At 33.8% G+C, this 23,600-nt stretch overlaps 1 protein-coding gene and 1 long non-coding RNA gene across 2 annotated transcripts in view; one reads left to right on the top strand and one right to left on the bottom strand.

The window, feature by feature from the left end:
- Positions 1 to 23,600, bottom strand: part of LOC108367091 (clavesin-2) — a 34,369-nt gene that overhangs the window by 7,614 nt on the left and 3,155 nt on the right. The gene's annotated exons all lie outside the window — the stretch shown is intronic.
- LOC108367092 (uncharacterized) lies at positions 5,238 to 22,137 on the top strand. The gene is made up of 3 exons (XR_001848203.1): positions 5,238 to 5,417; positions 16,401 to 16,406; positions 22,125 to 22,137. It is a non-coding gene; the product is annotated as an uncharacterized LOC108367092 (long non-coding RNA).

Genomic DNA, 23,600 nt, shown 5'->3' with positions numbered 1-23,600 from the left:
GGTTTCAACCCCTTTTTTCTCGAAAACGTGACGTGATGGGAAGTTTTGGACCCCAGATTCGTGTTCAGCACGAAAAATCCGTTCGGAAACACCAGGTCCCGTCTTATTCGCAAAACCCTTGTAGACCAGTGTAATAGATTAGTGCTAACACATTTGTTAGTGCTTGGCTGGGCTTCTCTTCCTATTTGTGGCGTGTGCATTGATGTTGTCACACAAGGGGAGGGACTTCTGCGCACTACCGCGCCCTGCACGATAATAGCCCTAGTTTCCTCGCTACACGATTTGCGCTTACCCATTGTTTTTCAAATAAAACTATTAAGTTCATTGTAAATAAACTATTTTAGTAAAAATATAAAAAGACTCTTACCGCAATTCAATTAACTCGCAAAACTCTGAAGAATTTAACTCGCGTTGCTAATTAAATGCACCATCGCATTAGTCAAATTTGCATAAAAATTGCAATTTTTTCAAATGAGGGAACTTTATGGAAATTTTTGACAGATTAATCTAAGTATACTTTCCAAACAGGGGAGTTTAGTAAAAATTTCGAATTTGGGTGTTGGGTATTGTTGGTACGTTGTTAATTAGTTGCACGCATCTGTACATATCAGGGATGCCAACTTGCGTGCAATTCCGCAATTTGCGGGCAATTTGTCTCGATGGGGGAATCGGGAAATGAGCTGCCTTTTGCAAGGAATTTAGATAATATTTAATTTTAAATAATTAAATAACTTACCTGAGTGCAGTATATTTTTTGTAAAATTTTATTCTTTAGTCACAATTGCAACTCTGCCGATTTCGCATTAGAAACACTGTAAAAACGTTGATGTTTTTAATTTTACTTACATTCATTTATATATACATACATATTAAGTAATGCAATTACACAAGGTAACAGTGATTTTGTTGCGGCAAATGTTAAAGCTGTTTGTGAAAGACTTTTTGTGCTGATTACGAATCCATAAGTATAAGGTTTCCATCAGCTCCAGATTTTGAGAAAAACTAGGTCAAAGTGTCAAGAAAATCGCGTTTTTTGAAATATTTTAGAAGGTCCAGCAAAAAAACAGAAGATGATAGAACCTTCTACTTAGGCTTAAATTAAAGCCATAAATAAGATAAAAAAATAAATTAAATAGTAATAATACCCTTAAATTGGCTTCTGAAAATTACAAATTAAATGTGATTTTATTTTGAGTTTCAAAATGTTTTTTACTTGACTATATAGCGAGAATACTGTGGTGAAATAATTAATATTGTGGTATGCAATTGTAAAAATCAGCAATGAATTTGTTTTTTTAAGATTTTTGGGGATACGAAGTTGTTGGCATCGGAGGTAATAGTTAGTTGTACATATTACATTCGAGCAGGAGATACCTAATCCATAAGCCATCAGCATTTCAGCTTGAATTCATAAAATCAATTCATATTGCTTGATAGGCGTTTTGAAAACTAAGAGTTTTAAACACTCCGAGTATCGACTGCATTATTTTTGTTAATTCACGCATAGCTAGATATTTTTGCCCATAAGTTCTCATAAATGTATGATAGTAACAAATGCGCGTGTGCGAGAAGACAACGGTGTATGGGTATCGTTCCGGACAAAGTTAGAAAAGTTTAATATCTTGATAAAATGCCATATATTTCCTTGACTGGTTAATGTAGGCCCTTCTATTAACTAGAGACTCCATTAAGCAAGTAACACTTAGCAAAAGTGTAGGCACCATAATATTTTATTATTAGCAAATGTATTTCCTAAAACAAAACTAATATTTTCTGGAGTCTTATTTTCAATGGCATAGTTCCTACTGCATTTGCATACAAAACACGAGAATTGGAAAACTTGTCACTTTTACTAGTTAAAAACCCAGTTGTTATTAAATGTTTATCTAATTTTTTTGAATTTGTTTTTGTTTATACGCATGTGCAGTAAGTAAATTGTTACAAAGCAGTCAGAAAGGTAAAACTAAAAAATACAAAACAACCGTGCTAACAGTACGTATGTAGGTATAATGTGGCCAACATACAATAATAATTTTGGTTTGACTATTTAGTGTGCATGTCACGTTGAGGCTACAAATCGTCATCGTCTCCGTCGTGAGAACTCTAGCATTCGCAGTCACAGTTATACTAAGTCGTAGTTTGTGCCCATACATTCACACATACATTTATGTGCATATGTATGTGCATAAATTGGTTTTAGCTCGAAGAGGCCCAGGTCAGGGTTTAAAATCCATTAAAATATTTTTTTTTTTGTTTTAATTTATTTGCTTACAGCTCTTTAATTATAATGTAATATTATGACGAATATGCATACTATAGTATATGCAGGCATACAAGTGCATATGTCCGTGCATATGTATGTATGTTCACTAGGGTAGTCCAAAATGCATGTGAAAAGGTAAAGTCGAAATTTTTATGCTCTCATCCCCTAGGATTGTTCTATACCGAAAAAAATATACCTTTATTTTTTATTTTGAAATCAAAAAATATTTAGTGGTCGCTCAAAGCGCCCAAAGTTTTCCATGTACAGTATATTTTGCTTAGCTGCCCATCTTTCTTTGCACGAAAAACCATGTGCACTTAACCGAAAAAAGCACTTAAGCGAATTTTCTTTACTACTTCAATGAGGAAGGTATCCGAATCCCTATGAAACCAAATAATGGAGGAGCACTTACCATGTAGAAATTACTGCCAGCGAAATTTTTACCGAATGGTATCTAATTATCTATATAACTACATTAATTGATAGCCATTTTCGTTATTTTGCGAGATGAGCAAAATAAATAAAAGCTTCTAAAATTAGGTAATTGTAGGGCCAGTGCAGGTAAACGTAATACTTTCTTTGATAATTGATACTAGTTGCACAGTTTTTAAGGCAGGTATCGCCAATGTGCAGGTATGTTGAATGCATATATCGGAGGAGTTTCCTTATAAATGTTAAAAATAATGCCGCTAATGCGCATTTTAGGGTAGGTATCTTAAATGTGCACTTAAGCATAAAGGCAGCAAAGCAAAATATACTGTATTTTATATGGGGAAAAAACAACTTTCCGTAGAAATGCTATAGAATAGCTAAAAATGAATATTTTTCTACCAGAAAACTCTGTTTATCTGCAGGAGATTCCCAACAATAATACCCAATTGTTTATTTAACCATTTTTTCATCACAACTATAGTTTATAGGTCCGCCAAAAACCCATTAAAACCCCGAAAAATGCAAAGGGGCGACCAATAAAAAATCGTTAGTATTAAAAAATGGTTAAATAAACAATTGCGTATTATTATTGAAAGTATCCTGAAGGGAACCAGAGTTTTTCGGTCGCAAAATATTGATTTTCAAGAATTCTATACCATTTCAACGAAAAGTTTTATATTTATCTTATAAAAATACATGGAAAACTTTGAGCGCTTTGAGCGACCTCTAAATATTTTTTGATTTCAAAAAAAAAAAAAAAAATAGAGGTATATTTTTTTCCGATATAGAAAATTCCGACTTTACCTTTTCACATGCATTTGGAACTACCCTAGTGTACATTAGGGTGGTCCAAAAACAGTTAAGTCGGAAATGTAATGCTTTCATCCCCTAGGATTGTCTATACCGAAAAAAAAATGTTTTTATTTTGACATCAAAAATATCACTATTATAGCCGTAAAAAGGACATGGCCGGAAAAGACGGTTTCACCCTATTTCGGGTATGGGGGATGGAACTGTATCATTAATTTTTTAAGTTTTCTGCACGCCTTCATACAACTTTTTATTTTGAAAATTTTGCCTTCAATGGAAATTTTTCAGGTGTCATACCCCATTTTATGGGTTTTTAACTTTTATCTAGTTGGTTTTTTTCGGCAAAATTTACTTGGCAAAGTAAAGTTGACATAACAAACTCCAGATAAGAGGTCTTTGACACTTTTAGGTGATAAAACCGAAAACAGTTGCATATTAATTACACAGGAACACAAAAACAAAAAATGTTATGAACCAGATGCTAGACCCCACTATTTCGAGGGTTTTGGGGTCGCTGAATACGAATATGACCAAAAAATTCTCACGTAAAAGTGTCCAAGACCTACTTTCTGGAGTTTGGTATGTTCACGAATATTAAGGCCTGAGACGTTCTTAACAAAAAAAATTTGCCGAAAAAGCTAACCAGATAAAGGAGAGAAGCCATAAAATATGGTAATAACGTCTGAAAAATTTCCATTGGAGGAATAAAAAGATGTATGAAGGCGTGCAGAAAACTTAAAGAACTAATGATGCAGTTCCATTCCCCATACCCGAAATAGGATGAAACCATCTTTTCCGGCCATGTCTTTGAAAATATTTGAAAAAAAAACTATCACCGTGAAAATTTCCGACTTCTTATTCAAAACCTTTGGGGAAAAATTAGGTATGCAGTTTTGTAGCCCATCAAATTTTAGTAACATACATAGTGGTATTTAGTAATTACTGAAAAATTCCGTAGATTTTTGATGATTTTTTTTTAAAAGAAAATCGAGCATTGTTCATAAAAATACGAACATGAAACTCTGCCGCTATAGAGATAGGATTTTAGAAATATAATACATTCATACATACACATACATATGCATATATGTACATACGTAAACCTATGAAATAAATAGGAAAAATATACAGTCCACTAAATGACAAATGCAATGATAAGCAATAGAATTGTAATGTGAACAAAATACATAAATTACAGTGTATACAGAAAACATAAAGATAATCCGGCAGGTTCTGCAATTCACTTCCGAGTGAAATTGGGTCAAGTTCGCTTTGAACTCGGAAGTGAATTCCAGAACCTGCCCGAATATACATAAGTATGAAAGAAACACGCATACACCAATATACCAATGTACACAAGCAGCAACTGACAGCCGATCATCAATTGTTTTAGATGCACTTAAGTCAACAGTGAACCTAAACAAATATCAAAGATCATTGCGATGGTCTTTTAAATATACCTGATTAGGGTTCACTGATTCTGCATAAGACACATAAATTTTAGTGCACTTAAAATGCATTGGTATCTGATGTATACAATGAAAATAAGAATAAACATTTACGCATGTCTACACACACACACTCACACAGTTGGATTTTAGAAAGCGTCAATTGGATTGTAGAATAGTTAAGTGAATTTTAGAATGGGTTAATTGGATTTTTAACGATTCATACACTATATCGTTTTTGAGAAAATTGAGTTTAAAGTTTTTGTTTTTGTTTTGTTTGAAGGAAATTTTTGAACAAGAAATTATACACCATTTTTTCCAATGACATTTTGACCCACTTTGTGGAAGTAGAATTTGACGAAATTTTGACCAGACATAGAATCAATGATGGAGATTCTAAATATGCAATAAAAAAATAATGGCGTATGAGCACATACGCTATTGTTATATTGAGGGGACGATATGTACACCGATTTTATTCTGACTAATTATAAATATAGTTTAAGGATCGGTCAGAAATACTTTTTATTAATTTTTAACAATATAATATGTATTAAAGTTAAACAAGAGGTTACATTTAGGAATGTACGATCTGTATACACATGGGCGTAGCCAGGTAACTTTCAAATTTTCCTTATATATATATAAAATAGTGCCGTGAAATGCCAGCTTAATAGGGTCGATGTAGCGCCGAACAAGAAGAAGATCTAGATGAGTGTAAAGCTCTGAACACATCGAAAACGACATCACTACACGACACGACATTAAGGTTTTATCTACATAATCTAAACGCCGATCCAATCTAGACGGCGACATGATTTTTTTGAACGCCGGAGCGACACATGAATTTGTTTTAGTTTGACATAAAAGAAGAGGAAGAATCTTATCTGTCGCTAGAAAAATAGAAATAGATCCAATCTGGCCACAGCTACTTTTTTGGCTAGTCGCAGTGTTGCCGTCTCGTCGCCAAAATAATCACCTACATAAGAGTGAGTGTTAAAATAATTTGACAGCTGTGGTCCGTTGCCCGTTGTTTCCAATGTGTTTCAAGCTTAATATAAAAGAATGTGGATAACGAACACGTGAGCAAAATACTAAAAGGACCAATACCGCACTTTGTAAATTTTATGTAGAAAGTTCCAAAATTCGCTTTAAGTTTTCTAAAATACAATTGACGTTTTCTAGAATCCAATCGACTATTCTAAATTCAATAAAGTTGACACTATCTAAAATCCAGTTGACTAGTCTAGAATCCAATTAACGATTTCTAAAATTCAATTGATTATTCTAAAATCCAATTGACTCTTTCTTACGTCCAATTGACCCTTTCTAAAGTCCAACTGGAAATGGTATAGTATTAGAAAATGTATATAAGAAAGAAATACTCAATAAAGATTTCAGATTCAATACAGAACTCTCACAAATACAAACTTTCTTTGAAGTTTTGTACAAACATACTTTTTACGGAAGAAAATGCATGACACCGTCAGCGAAAAAATGATCAAAAATCAACGGGATTTTTTAGTAACTACTGAATACTACTATGTACACGAAAATTTAATGGGCTACAAAACTGCATTCTTAATTTTTTCCCCAATTGGCTATTTATAAAATGGCTAAGAGGATGTGATATTATTAAAAAATATATGAACAATAAGTACTACTGCAAAAAGATTTTGGTATATTTATACACTCGAACAGAAGAAGCATTGCGGAAAAGATGATATTAAGCTAAGAACAGAAAAAAATAACAACAATCGTCGCATGAAGAGCAGTAACCAAAGGAGCAATGACAATAGTTGGCTATCCTTGGTAACAGCAGCAACAAAAAAACGCAGCAACATGTGAATGAAAGTTTTTGTGCGAGATGAAGTACGTGACTTAATATTGCGATACTTATTAAACGAGAGAACACTTCATCATTGTGGAGTTGAACTTTAGCAAATGAAAATGTTTCTGTCATCGAAGTGTACATTCACGAGAAAATTATACTTAACAGCCACCCGTTATGAAAAAAAAAACAATGCGCCAACGAATATGTACATGAATGAATACCCAGCCAGTAAAAAACGTCCCGAAAGATTACATCAAACGAAAATAATAGCGGGTAAAAATTGCGGTTATGCCTTCCCGCTAAAATGGGCAGCTGGAGTTCATGTACATATGTAAAGAGAAATACAGAAACCAGATACCTATACATACTTTCTGATGTTCCTGTAAAATTTTTCTGACTGAAATTTTTCTTCACGCACAATTGGACCTGGGATCTCGTGGCAACTCTCAAAAAAAGGTTCTTTTTTGCTTTTGGAATGAGTAGTTATATATGATCCTTGAAAACTTGTTTGTTATTGCTAGGAGGCCTTATACAAGTCCTGATTACGGGACGCTTAATCGAAGACGTTGTAGTCAATTTTCATACATAAACATGCGCAGACATACATACAGAAATTAGCAACTACTACAAAATTCCATTGAGAGTCAGTACATATCGATACTACCAAAAAATATACGAATTTTACTGGGACCCCAATTTGTAACAAATGAATAATAGCTAGCATTCTGCACTTCACAGATGCTTTTTCGTTATCAAGAAACAAGAAAAAAAATCAATAATTATATGTTCCCATCTACTGTCATTCGAACCAAAACATATGTTTAAGGTTGTTTAAAAAATACATATTTTTTCTGTTAAAAAAGTTTCTTAGCGCAAAATTTGGTTAACACACCTATAATAATAATAATAATAGATTGGCGCTTACACATATGTTAGTGTTTGGCCGAGCTTCTCCTCCGATTTGTGGCGTGCGCCTTGATGTTGTCACACATACATACATACATTAACATACCTACTGTTTGATAAAATCATGTTACTTTTTTCTTAGTCCAGTACCGCGCGTGAGCCACTAGCGAATTCACTCGCTACTCGCCAGATTACGTTCATCAGATTGGCAGTCATGAATTTACTTTTATAAGATTAGCATTTACCAGCTATCTCTATTTACATACATAGCTACTAGAGATGGGCACGGGACAAAAATTTCAATCCCGAACCCGTCCATCCACAATTATACCGCGGGTCTTATGGGTCCCTAAATCTATCACTAAGATTAATTCCCATGTCTTTCAAACTAATTTTAAATAATAAAAAAAATCTCCACCCTTCATGAATTCATAGAATACGTCGGTGTAGTGAATTTACCGGCTGCCATTCACGAGAGGCATCACCAATTTAAATGGACTAATTTCTACCGACCGTACTTCTTCTTCTACGTCAGCTTCTGGTTGAATCTTTGAACCATAAGCCATAACTCCTATTATACCTGACGAACTGGCTCTCAATCCAGTTAATGCAATAACAACTCCTTCCAAGCCATTGGAAACATGCAATTTGTTACGTCTACCACCTGTTGCGCTTGCTTATGCCCAGTGTTGCCAGGTCTTCGGCATGAGAAAACGTCCCTCTTGGTCTCAAACAACGTCATTTCCTACCCGAAAACGTCTTTTCCAAATGCATGTACAAAAAATTGTTCTTATTAAACTTTTATTGTATACAATGGAACATATGTACGTAAGGTATATTAAAATATCATTTCGACAGAGCACATTTAGAATTCATTGTAAACTGGTTTGAGATCGTTAATATAAAAATGATTTTATACATCCACTTGTGATCAGCTGATTAAGTCATTAACATTTTGATCGATTTTGGCTGTTTTTGTTTTGTTTATTTAATGTTTATTATTTTTCCATAAAAGCCAAGCTCAATATATAACAAACAAAATATAAATCCACATTTCAAACTTTGTGCAAAAATTATAAAAAATCTGCAAAGTTTCAGCTACATTTTCAACTTTTTATTAAGATTTTTTTAAATTTTTTTTGAGTATGCAGTTTGATAGCCCATTAAATTTCAGGGAATAATGTGCAAGTTTAAAGGGGCTACATAATCGCGTTGATTTTTAATATATATATATTTTTTTTTCTTATAGACATTTGGTTAGGTGGTCGGTTGTCGAAAATGCTAAATTACGTTCTGCTAAGAAGGAGCATAGCAATATTTCAGCCTTTTTTGCGTTCATTACATTTTCAATGAAGTCTTAAAAAAGTCGCCTACTTTTTTCTGACTTTTTATGCTGCTACAGCTTTTTGGATGCTTTTGCGAGCGTGCGTGTTGCAATAGATCAGCTCTTCCTGGTTTGGCTTTTAATGTGCAATTGCAAACATTACAATTAGTCTCGTTACCTCAAGTTACCACAACCAGTCTTTGTCCAAGAATAAAAAAAAAAATGCGCGTACACTTGGTTTGCATCATATTTAAGTCATCTGTGTCCGAAGAATAAATATCTTTTGAAGCAGCTGCTGCAAAACACAAAACTTCTAAAGATTTATTAAGAAAATAATTCAAAAACAGTTCTACTTTCAAGATGTAGTAACAGAGAGAAATTACTGGAAAGTTAAAAAACGTAATTTTTTACACAAAAAACGTCCAAATGACGTTAAAAACGTCAACCTGGCAACGCTGCTTATGCATTCGGCCGCGCTTAGGAATTATAACCCTTACTAAGTACAATTCTCCTTTCTGTGTTGCCGGAGAGGAGGGTCTTCCGCATGTCAAAGGTATACAACTTTTCTTGTGCATATAATATATACGATAAACATTGTACAAACAACTAAACCGGGCCCAAGATTCCCGATAATGCGAAACAAACATTCTTTTTGTTCGTTCATATAAAGCAGTAGATAAAAATATACGTATATGCGGAAAGCAAATTTATCAGTTTGAAAGAATACCACTAATATTTTCTGCAAACACACATCGATTTACTTTTTTTGTTTCGCTTCCGACACAGAATTGTTTTCGTACAAAATTACACAAAACAGCTGTAAATTTCTTACTCGTTCGTTTTTTTCCCATGCCTTTGTTACGAAAATCGAAAGTTAGAAAATACGATTCGAATTGCAGCATACCACTAATATTTTCTGCAAACACACATCGATTTCCTTTTTTTGTAGCAAAATTCCGATACACAGAATTGCAGAATTAGCGCTGAAATGTTCGTAATGTAAGCTTTGTACTTGTACCTATAAGTACTAGAAAGTTGACTATAAACCTTTGTTTATTTAACAGTTTGGATCATGAAAAAGTTTTGAAAATAAACCGAACTAATCCAATAATTATTGCATTATTGACAAAAAAGTCATATTTTTGTGTAGGAATTCCGATTTCGCTTCAGATGCAAGAGCTACATACATACATATGTAAATCTTTTCCGATTGGCTTGAAATTTCATTTGTAATAAGTAGTTTTTAACTTAAATTTTCTGCGGTGTATATTAAGCATTTTCAATAATTCCAAATAGCAGCACATTAGCGTACATATATGTACTAGTACATACATACATACATACATACATAAGTATATATTAAAATACGTTGATAGCCTATCTTCTCTTTGCTACCAGTTTGTTAAGCCTGCCAAAAACTAAATGGGAAACTTATTGGAAATTTATTTTTCCGCTTATCATTATTTTGTGGTATTCGGGACTCATGGCGTATTCAAATGCTAAAGACTACTAGCCTCACACCACTCAATGGGCCACAAACAAAATCATTGAGTTGTGAATATGTTCCCTGCGGCTGGCGCCGTTTGAATCGCTTCATTGGTCAATGGCCACCAACGTTACCTATCTATTTTATTAGTTGCATAATGTTTATTTGCATTGGCACTCGTAATTGGCGATTTCCATGACAATAACAAAACTTGAAATTCCGCAAAAATATTCGTACAAAGCGCAACAATAAAAACAGCAAATAACAACGAATTACCGCAAAACGTTTTTGTTTACAACCCAAAATTTGTTAATGAGTATAACTATTTTACATAGAAATAAATTTTGTAGTATAATTACTTGGAAACAGCCCCGGGGGGGATAAGTAGGGAAATTTCTACAAAACGGACTATTAATGCATCGGCATTTTAAACATATGTAAATAAATATGTGTGTATGTATATACTAGGGATGCCAAAATATGCGGAAAATTGTGATCCCGGGATTTCGGTATATTTTTTAAGTAATCCCAGGATCCCGGGACTCACACTGAGACGTAACTTGTATGAATATGAGTAAAAATTCAATATCTGAAAGCATTTAAACATACCATGAACTAAAACTATTTAAAATTTGCGATAAACTGATTGTAAAATTTTTTAAATTGAATCAGATTCAGCGGGTGGAAATACATGTTGGTAGGTGGGTCTGGTTCAAAGCACATATCTTTTTTTGTGCCGGTGTTGTTATTATTGCACTAAAAATGGGTACGTAAGAGCAGCAAAGCATTCAAAGCGGAGTCTTCAAATGTTGACCTGATCACCAAACTTGCTGATGAAAAACATACTTCGGTCTCAACACTTTTAGGCTGAACAGTCAAAAGCCAGTCATAAGCCATCCCCATTTCCTCCATTACTAAATATTTCAACTTCTTTTATCAGCGCGTCGGATAAATTATAAGTTTTTCGATTTGAGGAAGTTTGAGAAGATTGATATAAAATATTAGGTATTTTTTAACCGACTTCCAAAAAAGGAGGAGGTTATCAGTTCACGGGATATATTTTTTTTAAGTATGTTACCGCATAACTTTGGACCACGTCAACCGATTTCGATAATTCTTTTTGCATCGGAAAGGTAGTGTCTCAGAGGTGGTCCCATACTAACCTGTTTTTGATGTCATTGGATCATGAAATATATATATGCAAAAAGAATTATCGGTTGACGTGGTCCACAGTTATGCGGTAACATACTTAAAAAAAAAATATTCCGACGAACTGATAACCTCCTCCTTTTTGGAAGTCGGTTAAAAAATACATAATATCTTAAATCAATCTTCTCAAACTTCCCTAAATCGAAAAACTTATAATTTGTCCGACGTGCTGATACCTATATATATATATTTTTTTATATGAGAATTGAAGTGTGTTTTGGTTCTTTGTTTAAAAATTACTTGTTGTTAATTGTAGTCAAAACGGCATTTTACAAAAATCATACTTCAAGTTTTTAATGTAAGCAAGCAAATCCCGGTATTTTCGGGACCTCAAAAGTACCGGGATACCGGTATTCACGGGATTAGCATCGCTAGTACATACACCTAAATATGCGGTGTTACTAAAACGATTTCTGGTGAAATAAATAGGAATCATTTTAGAATCGCTTAATAAGCAATTGGTGTTTATTGGTGGAGAATTTATGGAAAATAAACATGACGTTGCAACCTCAAAAGTGGTAGCGCTGTGGTCGAGTGTTTAGTGCTGCGCACTTCCTCTCGACGGGACCAAGGAACCTGAAGTTACTTATTTTAATTTTCTGTCGGCTTCAGAGCATGCCAGCGAAATTAAATTGGCTCCATTATCAAAAGGTATCATAATTATTAATACTATGGGTCATACCCTTTTTTTCTATTGAAATAGGAAAGGGATATTCCAACCAAGACGTGGCTATTCGCAGTTCTAGTCCCAAGATTTTTTTATGGTAAATGCTGGTAAATGTGTCAAACAATCAGCTGTACACTGAGGGAAAAAAATATTAAAATCAAATAGAAACGTAATTGATCTTACTATAAACGTCAACGAAAGTACTGTGTATTGGTAAATATTCAATTCAATTACGCGCATATTAAAATGACCGCGTTCGTACTGAAAAAGCATCCGTGAAGTGAATAATCACAAGACAAAAACTAAAAAAAAAATATTTAACTTGCATGTTGCCTGCAGTGGAATTCGAACCCGACCATCTCCGGATATCAACAACTTGTGGCAAGCATCTTTGCGCACTCAGCTACACCCAGGCATATAAATTCGCTTTCAAATGTTGAATATCCATCAACACCACAGCACGCGATTTGTACGGATAAACATGTATATACTATGTATGTATGTGTGTTGTCACCGCTCTCAGAGCGGCGCTCTACATGCTTGGGGTGCATATGTACACTCATATACATATATACTCAGACGTGAACAGTAAAATACGTGCGTAATAAATTTTGTATGAAAATATTATTTTTAAATACGAACATTTTTCAACGATAATCAAATATAAAGTATTCATTTTTACTATGCATTATTTCCCTTAGTGTAGTGTGTTTGATAACCAAATTGTTAACAAACGAAAAGTGCACTTTGCTAATGATGTTATAAAATATTCAATTACTTGTTTGAGTGAATTATAATGAATATCTAATTGTTTTTGGTTATTTACGAAATGGTTATTAGCAAAGTGTTTTTACGTACGAAATAAGCCAACTTTTACTAGCTAAATTTGGAGGTCATGTTGAATTTGTCAGAAGTTACAATTTTTTACTATAAAGCAATCCCGTACTTTTCAGTGTTACCCTTTCGATCTGAGCGAGTTTTTCGACAGTTTTACTAGATTTAGTCCGACGAATACGGGATCAAACCAAGCAGGAGAGAAAAAGATTTGCGTAAAGAATACTTACACTGCCGGAACAAAGTATTGGCACAGCAAATTTTTCACAATATATGCAACAATTTTTATTGTAATATTTTTCCGCTCATTTCATATATAAGTACGGTTCATTCTACAACAAAAAATATAAAAATATAATTCCTAATTGTGTAAAACTCGCGAAAATTCAGCAAATTCGCATGCAAATTTTCAACTTTTTAATCAGACTTTTTAGAAACTTACGTAGTATTTATAGGTGTTCATTGATCGATTTTTGTCATTCAACAAGTGTCTCCGAACGCGTAAAGTACGATTTTTTTAAAGTGACGAAAAAGTAATAAAAGTATAAAACCGAAATGAGTGCAAATTATCCAGAAAATATCAATTTATTTTGTTACGTTTGTGGCAAAAGAGCTTTTCCAACAAATACTGCATTACTCACTGAGCAAGTGGAGCGCGCTTTTAAACTTTAACGACTTGCCTTTTTTTGCGTTTTGGATTTTTTATGAATTAAAAAAAAAAAAATTTAATTTTTAGGCAAAAATAATTTTTTTTCTTCATACATTTATTTTTACCGGCAAAACTGTTGAGTATATAGAAAAACGTTATATTAACAGATTAAAGGAATTGTAATTTTTAATTTTTTAAATTTGTTTGAGCAAAATCGGACTAGTGGTTCTCGAGTCATGTCAAAAAAAAGACCACCAAAGTGGACAATTTCCCCTATATGATAGTTACTAACTTCAAATCGATATATCTCGATTCCTAGACGTGACCCAGCGAAACGCCGGGCCACGTATAACTTGTTTTTGACCGATATAACATTTCCCGTTGGTTTCATAAAATCCCGGTTTTGACTGTCGCATAGTGTTATTAATTATGTGCATTTAAGATAAAATTTTTTGGTCGATGTCTCATTAAATTCTCATAAATTGCATCAATTAATATTCCATTCTATATCGATTGATTTATGTGGGTGACAACAGCAGCTAATTTATTACTATGAACTAATCCATATATTTGTGTGTACATTTACATATGTATGTACATATGGACAATGCATTGTATACATGCTTCAAATAATACGCTAGGTCTGCTTTGCATGTACATATGTATGTACATATACAAATGTATGTATACAAACATAGGTACATATGTATATGAATGATATTTGTAATTTTAGGCATCCGCGAATGCGTATCTCAGGTATTTTTTTTAGCAATAATTTTGTCCGGCACTGTACATTTGGGTGGTCCAAAAATTCATGTGAAAAAGTAAAGTCGCATTTTTTATGCTCTTACCCCCTAGGATTGTTCTAAACCGAAAAAAATATACCCTATTTTTTTTTTTTTTTTAAATCAAAAAATATTTAGAGGTCGCTCAAAGCGCTCAAAGTTTCCCATGTATTTTATATGGGGGAAAACAGCATTTCGTAGAAATGGTATAAAATTCTTAAAAACCAATATTTTTCGACCAGAAAACTCTGTTTCCCGTATAGGAGAATCCCAATAATAATACCAAACTATTTATTTAACAATTTTTTTATAGTAACTATATTTTACAGGTCCGCCAAAACCCCCAGCAAATTCCTAAAAATGAAATGAATGTACATATGTGAAAAATTAAAGTTCTTTTCATTCAATACCCATCCTACTAGGCAAAAAAAAAAATAAAATGTGGTTTAAAATTTGCAAAGCATGTACTTTTAGACCTTTTTGAAAAACCTAATCGTAATTTTTACCTGTAAGGTTAGGTTATGTTTACAACTTTAAAAAAACTAAAACTTGTTGCCAATGCGAATGCGAATATTCGCAACAACCCTAGTATATACACTGGCGGTCAATAGTGGATGAATGGTGTTTTGTTTTTAAAATTTACAATGTTTTTCGAGCTAATTTTTTTGTTATTTTTTTAAATAAATATGCTTCATGCTTTGACAAAAACCATATTAATCACACTTTCAAACTTTGTACAGAATTTAGAAAAATTCCACATATTTTTATGTAAATTTCGAGCTTTTCAACTAGAATTTGTATACAGTTTTTGGGTCTGCACTTAACAGGCTTATAAAATTTTTTTAAAATAAATGCAAGTTTTGGGCGGCAAAAAAACGCATTGATATTTAATATTTTTTTTTTGTTGTTGACGTTTTGCACTTTTTTCCATATAAACATGAATTTCTTGTGCAAGAATATGGGCAAGCCCGTTTGAGAAAAAAAAAAATATAAATAAAAAAACTCAACGCCAGTTTTCCCAAATTTCGCTATTTACATATATGAAAAAAACACATAAGCCGGCACAAATAAAAAAAATGTATTATTCAAAATCAATGCGATTTTTTAGCCGGTCAAAACTTACACTTATTTTACTAAAAAAAATTATGAAAATCCTAGTTAAAAAGCTCGAAATTTAGATACAAATTTTTGGAATTTTTCTAAATTCTGTATAAAGTTTGAAAGTGTGATTTATAAGGTTTTTGTTAAAGCATTAACCACATTTTTATAAAAAATAATAAAAAAATTTTAGCTTGAAAAACCTTGAAAATATTAAAAACAAAACGCCATTCATACACTTTCGACCGCCAGTGTACATTCATCACAAGCTACATACACATCGTCGTTTAAAGTACAAAACCGCGTATAAACAAAATGCAAAACCGCGTATGTGAGGTTGCATAAATTATTTTCTAGAGAGTAAAAACATTCATATTTAAAAATGGTTCATTTTTATCAAGTACTAGTATATTTCAGGACGAACGGATAAGGATTAAGCCTAGATTTTGTGTGAGCAAACCCAATTTTTGGCAGCCAATGTCAGTTACGCGGTTTTGCAGAATGACGATACGCGGTTTTGTACTTTAAAGGACGATATGTATGTATGTACTTACATATTTACATTTATTACAGGAACTAGTTAAACCATTCTGACTCATTAGCCAAATATGAAAAATTGCCCATAATTAATTTGCATGCATAATTGAAAATTTAGATATTTGTTTTACACTAACGATGGGTGGACAACAACGCAATTTAACGCATTCTACTCTATGAGCCACTCTGTGCCTGATTGGAAAACTCGCTGCCAATGTTGTTTCCATTGTTAGTCTGTACACAAAATATTTTGTATGCGAAATTTGGGTTTTAATTTTTTTCTTAATGGGATTTTGCGACAAACATACATAGCACTGTACGGTTGTACCACCTTTGCTACCACCCTTTCTAACGGCATATCAACAAAGTGCCAACCTCCTGTCATTGTTGTGTTTATGGTCAGTGTATTTATTTGTTGGCGCACTAGTAGCTGTTGTTGCCTTTCCCTAAATAAATGCAAATGTTTTGATTTCTGCTGATGCTGCTGACGTTGATGCTCCCCACTGCAGCTGTTGGTTAGCCGTTGCTTATGTTGTTTGTGCGCTTTTCGCCATTTCCTTCTCTTTTACTCTCATTCATCCACCTCTCTAATACCTGTTGTTGTTGTTGTTGTTGTTTGTTTTTGTTGGTCGTTTTCGGTGTTACCGCCATTGTTTTTGCATGTGGCATTTTTGGGTAAACAAAATTTCACAACCGCCATTGGTTTGTGGCAGTGCGCATTTTGCACATTTGCAGTTGCATTTTGTTGTTGCTTGTTGGTGCATTTTCATTTATTGACAGTCGATTTTTTCTGATGTAGCCAATTTGATTTTGCAGATTTTCACTACTACCCACACAGTGGTAGCTAGGCTAACGTAACTTACGGCTCTCTCTTAATAATTCTGTTAAATGGGTGTTGCTTATAATTGAACAGCCGAAACTTAACGTAACTTAATGCCGTTAAGTTAAGTTGCCATAATCAGGCGTTTAGGGTTCGCCCGATACCAACTCTGTTCCACATGCTTTCCGGGCTGTTTCGGTAATTAGAGCGTAAAATGGGCACACGCGGGATGCCGCGGGCTCGTGTGGAACAAACCTACCATTATGTGCATAAATACTGAATGCCTGTTTCAGTAGAAGAAAATAGGTATGTAATCGAATACAAATTAAAGTTATTAAACCAAACCGACCGACAAAAATATAAATCACTCCAAATGATCCAGAGCTGGGCACATTGATCTGTGAAATGCAGCTCCTCCTCATGACGGTCATTGTAATTCCACTGTGTTAAGTTATTTCTAACCAAAGCGAGGCAACGCAAATCAGTTTTCAGTTAGACAAGTAGATACTTTCATAATATCCTCGATATGTTCACCTACTTAGCCTTATTTACTTATGGACATACAGACATACATATGTATATATATAGTACCTACACATACTATATGTACATATATTTGTACTAGTTAGCGTCACAATAGCAATATGTATGTATTATTTAATTGCCAGAAACCTAGAACCATAAAATAAAACAAGGTGGTATGCACGCAAGTTCCGCCTTTAAATAAAAATATATGCAACAATGTCTCTCCGTAGTTCTTTGCGCCGCAATTTTGCCTTTTTTGGGAATATTATTTATATCCTTAAAAACTAAAACACAAAAATAGAAAAAAGCAACACAAAACTGAAATTGAACAAATTCCTGACAAATTGGAATTTTCTATAGCCTTCATTCGTGCCACCCTACGTCCCTTAGCCGCAGTCATATGTATGTATATACATATGTACATTAGACCGTACCACCTTACAAGCAAACAAGAAATGTTCGCTGAACACCCGTGATTCTAAAGAATTTTTGGATGGTAACTTCAAAAACAACCGAGACCGAGAACAAAAGGTATGATAGAAGAACGTTTCAAAACCAAAACCGAAATGAGAACAAAACTGTAGAGAACGTTCTCATTGGGAATTATATAAGAACGAAATCCTGTGGAACGTTCCCAAAGTGAAAAATATCCCAATACTTTTTCTCTAAAAGAACGAAATGGGAACATAAGTCTCCGGAACGTTTTGGCAAAGAACAAAACGGGAACAAAATCTAAGGAGCTTTCTCACGAAGAACAATTTGGTTACTAAAGTCTCAGGAACTTTCTGACAGAGAACGAAACGGGAACAAATCTTCTCTGAACTACATATTCGCGAAAAAAGGAAGCGAGAACAAAGTTTTTCTTATAACGTGCTATTAGTTTGAAATGTTTGAATATTAAGATTAATCAAAAAAGAACTGAAACGTAATTATGCAAATAAAGTGAACGAAAGATTTAAGACACGAACTTTTCGTGCACAGAATAGGAAAAATAGTTCCATAAATGGACAGTTTACCCTAATGATAAACGATCAGGAAGTTGAAAACAATCGTGGTTCTCACTGAAACGATTTTTCATCCCAACACACAGACGACCTCCTCATCCTTAACGTAAAGTTCTCAGAACTTTTGTTCTCATTTTGTTACCGTTCACACAGCTCTCAATACTGTTGTTCCCGTTTGGCTCTTTTGTAGGAATGTTCTTGACATTGCAGAACTAAACCAAAACTAGAACTATATATTTTTTTTTCGAAATTGCCTTTCAAAAATACTTGAGACTGAGGGCGTACGGCAAACATTTTTTTTTTTAGGTACGGTCTAATGACCATATGTATACACTTATGTTTGCATGTACATATGTAAGAATGTATGTATGTATTGCATTTCACTCCCATCAACACTTTTACTGTTTGATTGTGGTTGTTCTTGTTGTTCGCTTTTTCTATCGACTTTTCTGCTGGTAGTTTCACTTTACAGGGCTTAGATTTGCTTTTTGTATCTTTATGTGCGTTTTCCGCACAAAATTGAAAAATGGAAGTTTACAACAACTGCAATTTGTCTCTAGCCGCATGCGAGCATCAACGATTTTCGGGGCAGCATTGGACAAGCAGTTTTCTGCTGAGCCTTTGTGTCAATGAGGCTGCTGATCGCTGGGGTGTGTGAGCATGGCTGCGGTTGCTGTCGCAACATGATTGAGGGCGGTTAGTATGACTTTGCAAAAGTTTTTTACATGCAGAAAAAAACCCAACTTAAATGTTGTCGCTGTCGTTGGCGCTGCCCGCATGCCTGTGCGCTAGAAACTCGTTCGCAAAACAAGAAAAACGCTTCGTGTAATAATGTGCGTTTGGTTGGTCGTTGACGGCACTTATGCACTCTGGTGCTATGTAATTGCTGTTGGTTTTGTTGTTTCTGTTTTTGCGGAACTACATAACCTCTACCACCAGGTCTATTTTTTTTTTGTTGTTGTTGCTTTTCCATGCTGTGGGTGTCACCGAACATGACCAGCAGACTGTTTGGGCGTTTTGCTTAACGATCTGATTTTCGCTTGAGCATGTGTAGAGATCAACGCAGGACGCCACCTACCGGAAGGAAATGCTTGGTGTGAAACGCAGCGTAGTCGCGCTAATGTGCTTACTCATATCAAGTGATTTAAATATTTATATGTTTGCAATGAGTGATTGCTAAAACGAATAATACTAGGTGAATAAGGAGATTAGGCATACATACATACATATGACATATGTACGTACATACATATCTATATATTGTTGGCCCAGTAAATTCCGAAAGTTGGTGTTATAGTCGTGGGTACATATAAAATACTTGTAGTATCTGCAAGATTGGTCTTATCGTCGTCATCTACTTTCTCGTGCTCGTTGAAGTTAACAGTACGTGCAATTTTTATAAGCTCATTTGCTTATTTTTCTTTGTCCTTGTTTGATAGTAACTAGTGGGTTGCTATATCGTAAGCAGGGTTGCAAAGCGGTTTTGAACTGAATCAGTTTTTGAATCGAACCGTCGACTTTTTCGGAGTTTGAACTGAACCACGTACCGATCCTTTTTTTTGCGGAATACAGAAACCGAACCGAAAACCAGCCCAAAAAATTTTTCAGTTCATTTCGGTTCAAAATAAGATTTCACTAAAGTGTTTTTCAAGTTTTATAATACACAAATGTGCCTAAAAATGCAACCCTTAAGGTAAAACGGTTAACATATTTTTGTTTGAGGGCTACAAACCCTAAGCCAAGATTTTGAGTGCCAATTCAAAATTCTGAGTATGCAGTTTTTGTCCACTCGCTTAGACTTCGGCCTCGTCCAAACCTTAAAAAAGTAGTAAGTTTAAAAAATTGCTTTTTTTTTAAGTACCAGAAAGAGTTATTCATGAAGGATTCGATAAATCGCGATGAATACTCGATCACATTAGATCGAAAAATTCTGGTCCAGCAATGTGGAAGCCTCATAATCATCCCGGAAGTTTCCTCTCAGCGTATTTCGATTATCCCGAGAGTAAATCCATTAAATGTTAACCCTATAGGATACTGGAAGAGAATTCTTTTTGTTGAAGCGCTACCACTTGTCCAAAAATTATGCCAGCATCTTATCTACTGCGAAAAGTTATTTAGATCAATTAAAAAACCAACCAAGTGTTGGGCACTCGTAAAAAACTAAAAGCGCTAGGTTGGATAGTTTTGATGGGTATACAAATTAACTCAGACCTTGTTGAATTTGTTTCATATATGTATGTATGTGTGTATTTTATTGGTGCTTAATTGACTTCAGCAAAAGCCAATTGAAATGATTTGAATCAGGAATTCAGAGAAGTTTTGACGGGTGGAGGAATTACGATCTTGCCTTAAAAATGCAACAAGCTTTTTATCAGTTAAATCTTTTTCCATAAGTATAAATTTAAAATATGTTAGACTTATTCGACCTATAGTTGCCGCCTCTTTGAAATAAATAAAGTCCAAAATACCTTTTGGAAAAATCTACCGAATAGAAAAAGAGTCCACCGATAGCAAACTTAAAATTTTGCAAAATACTCTACCAAATTTGGTACATATCTACCAAAAAGGCAACACTGCATGTAACGGCGGTTTTCGGAAAGGCGAAAAAACCAGGGCTTCAGAGCGGTGCAACGGAGGAAAGGAGCTAAGGAGCAAACAATTTTAGCTGGAGCGGAGCTACTTAGCTCCTTAAACAAAATTTTTCAGTTAATAAATTTACCTATTTTTTATTTTATTTTTTAAACAATCGTATTAAATAAATTTTCGCTCTATTTATTTTCCTTGGCAATACTGTTCATTGAAGCTACTGTGTTTTTTATTATGAATAAGGCCATTCGTTTTTATTTGTTATTTTATTTGCAAGACGGGATACATTGGGATCAGTTAACCCTGTTGGAAACTCAACTAACTATAAATGCACTATAAGTTCACTTTTTTTTCAACCAGGGTTGACTAAGACTCGGACTGCTTTACGTTCCTTTCAACTGACTACTTTTACATGATGATGTCGCACAAAAAGCCAGTTTGTTTTCAGCTAACTACCAACCAGAGCTGTTAAGTAATGATTATAAATTGTAATGATTACCGATTTAATTAATTATTATTTTTTTTTTAAATCTGCTAAATGAATAATTACCATTATTTCCACTTTTAAATTAATAATTACCGATTACCATTTTGATAACTATTCAGGTTGAAAAAATAAAGATCAAACATGACGAAGTTAATAAAAAAATAAAAAATGCGATTTTTTAATGCAAATTATTTTCTATTTTAATCTATCTCACACTCTTATGATACCTCAACTGATTTTCTCCGACAAATAGTTTATTAACTGCAAACAATTAAAAAAAGATACTACTCCGTGAGTTCAAAATTTCGGGATTTTTTTTTCGAGAATTTTGAATATCATGACAAAATAAAAAAATAGCTGTCTTCTTTTTATTGCGATAAAGAATGTAAAAAAATATATTTCACCCAAAAAAATATTGAGGTGTAAATATTGTATGAGATGGCACATATGTATATATTTTTTATTTTAATTTTACAAAAAAATAAAATCTTGAAAGTGTAATTTATTCAAACGTTTCATCATTATGAATGCGCCTACACTTTTGCTAAGTTTTTGGCCGAGCTTCTGCGTTTTGATTCCGAACGGCAATGAAATTTTATGAGAAGCTTTGTCAAGGAATGTAAGGGGTCGAACCTTGGTCCTACGGAGTGGGAGTACGCACCTCTAACACTTGGTCACAGCTACCATATTAGAAATTTTGTTTGGAAATGTATTTCTTACATAATCTTAAGCATTTACCCCACATACATAAATTTATAGTAAGTACATACATACATACCTACATATGAATGTATGTATAAAAACATAAAATTAAAAATGCCTAAAAGCGTTTTTGTGCAATGAAAAGTAAATTATGAGGCCGCTCAACTGTCAACAACTGCAATGTAATAATGTGGAAAGTTTTCTTGTGGCTCTCTAAAAATTTACTTGTACATACCATGTTTTATCCACGCCTTATCGTTTTTTTTTTTACTTCCAGCAATATTTTGCTAGTTTGCATATTTTTAGCACAGGAAAGGATTTCATGTTAATTTGTCATTTTCAGTGCATTTTCGAGTGTTATTAGTGCAAAATCATTTTGTTCTTGTTTGTATGTACATACATATATGTACCTACCTACCTAAATGGGCGTGGAGACTAGAGATATTAAAGAGCACAGAGTTTTTCCATTTCTCATATTCTTTTCCTGTGCAGTAGATTGACTGGTAGCGGCGCCTGAAAGTGGCTTAGGGTCACAAATGCGCTTTATGATCAAAATAAATTTAGAGAAAGGAAATTATTTACATGTATGCATGCATCTTTTTGTATGTACATATGTATGTACATATACATCTTTTGAAAGAGAGGTCGTGTATACATTTTTATATGTTTACTGCATTGCTTCAAAATTTGATAATACTTGGCAAAAGCCTTGGATAACAGTCATCGGCTATATCTACAGAGTTCTGCGCACAAGTGTAAGTGTCTGCATTTTAGTAATTTGTTGCAGCTGCTGTCGTTGCAATTACGTTGCGGTGAAATTTCTTCGGCCAAAGATGAGCGAAATAAATCGATAATTTCCACCAAATATCTGTACTCTCTCTTCTCGAAAATTCTTCTTTTACACTCCACCCTTGGTAGACCTTTTTATGGTTTAACTGACCGCTGTTTAATTGTGCCAACAGCCAATTCACAGACTCTAGAATGATTATTGTGATTTCTGATAAGATGTTTCTGATAAGATGTAGACTATAACTGCATGAGAATGTACATATGTACGTCATTAGCGCACACAAGGACTGGCTTTTGGGGGTTTTTGTCCTTAGAACCCAGCTCTCAAGAAAAATAACAAGAAATATTTTTTATTTTGGTTGTTCACGCTTGCCTGGTTATCAGGTTATCTGGTTATGTGGTTAT

This window comes from Rhagoletis zephyria, unplaced genomic scaffold (genome assembly GCF_001687245.7).
Source record: "Rhagoletis zephyria isolate East Lansing unplaced genomic scaffold, Rhagoletis_zephyria_1.1 Rzeph_scaffold_02533, whole genome shotgun sequence".
Lineage (NCBI taxonomy): Eukaryota > Metazoa > Arthropoda > Insecta > Diptera > Tephritidae > Rhagoletis > Rhagoletis zephyria.
This window is presented reverse-complemented; position numbering and strand designations above follow the sequence as displayed.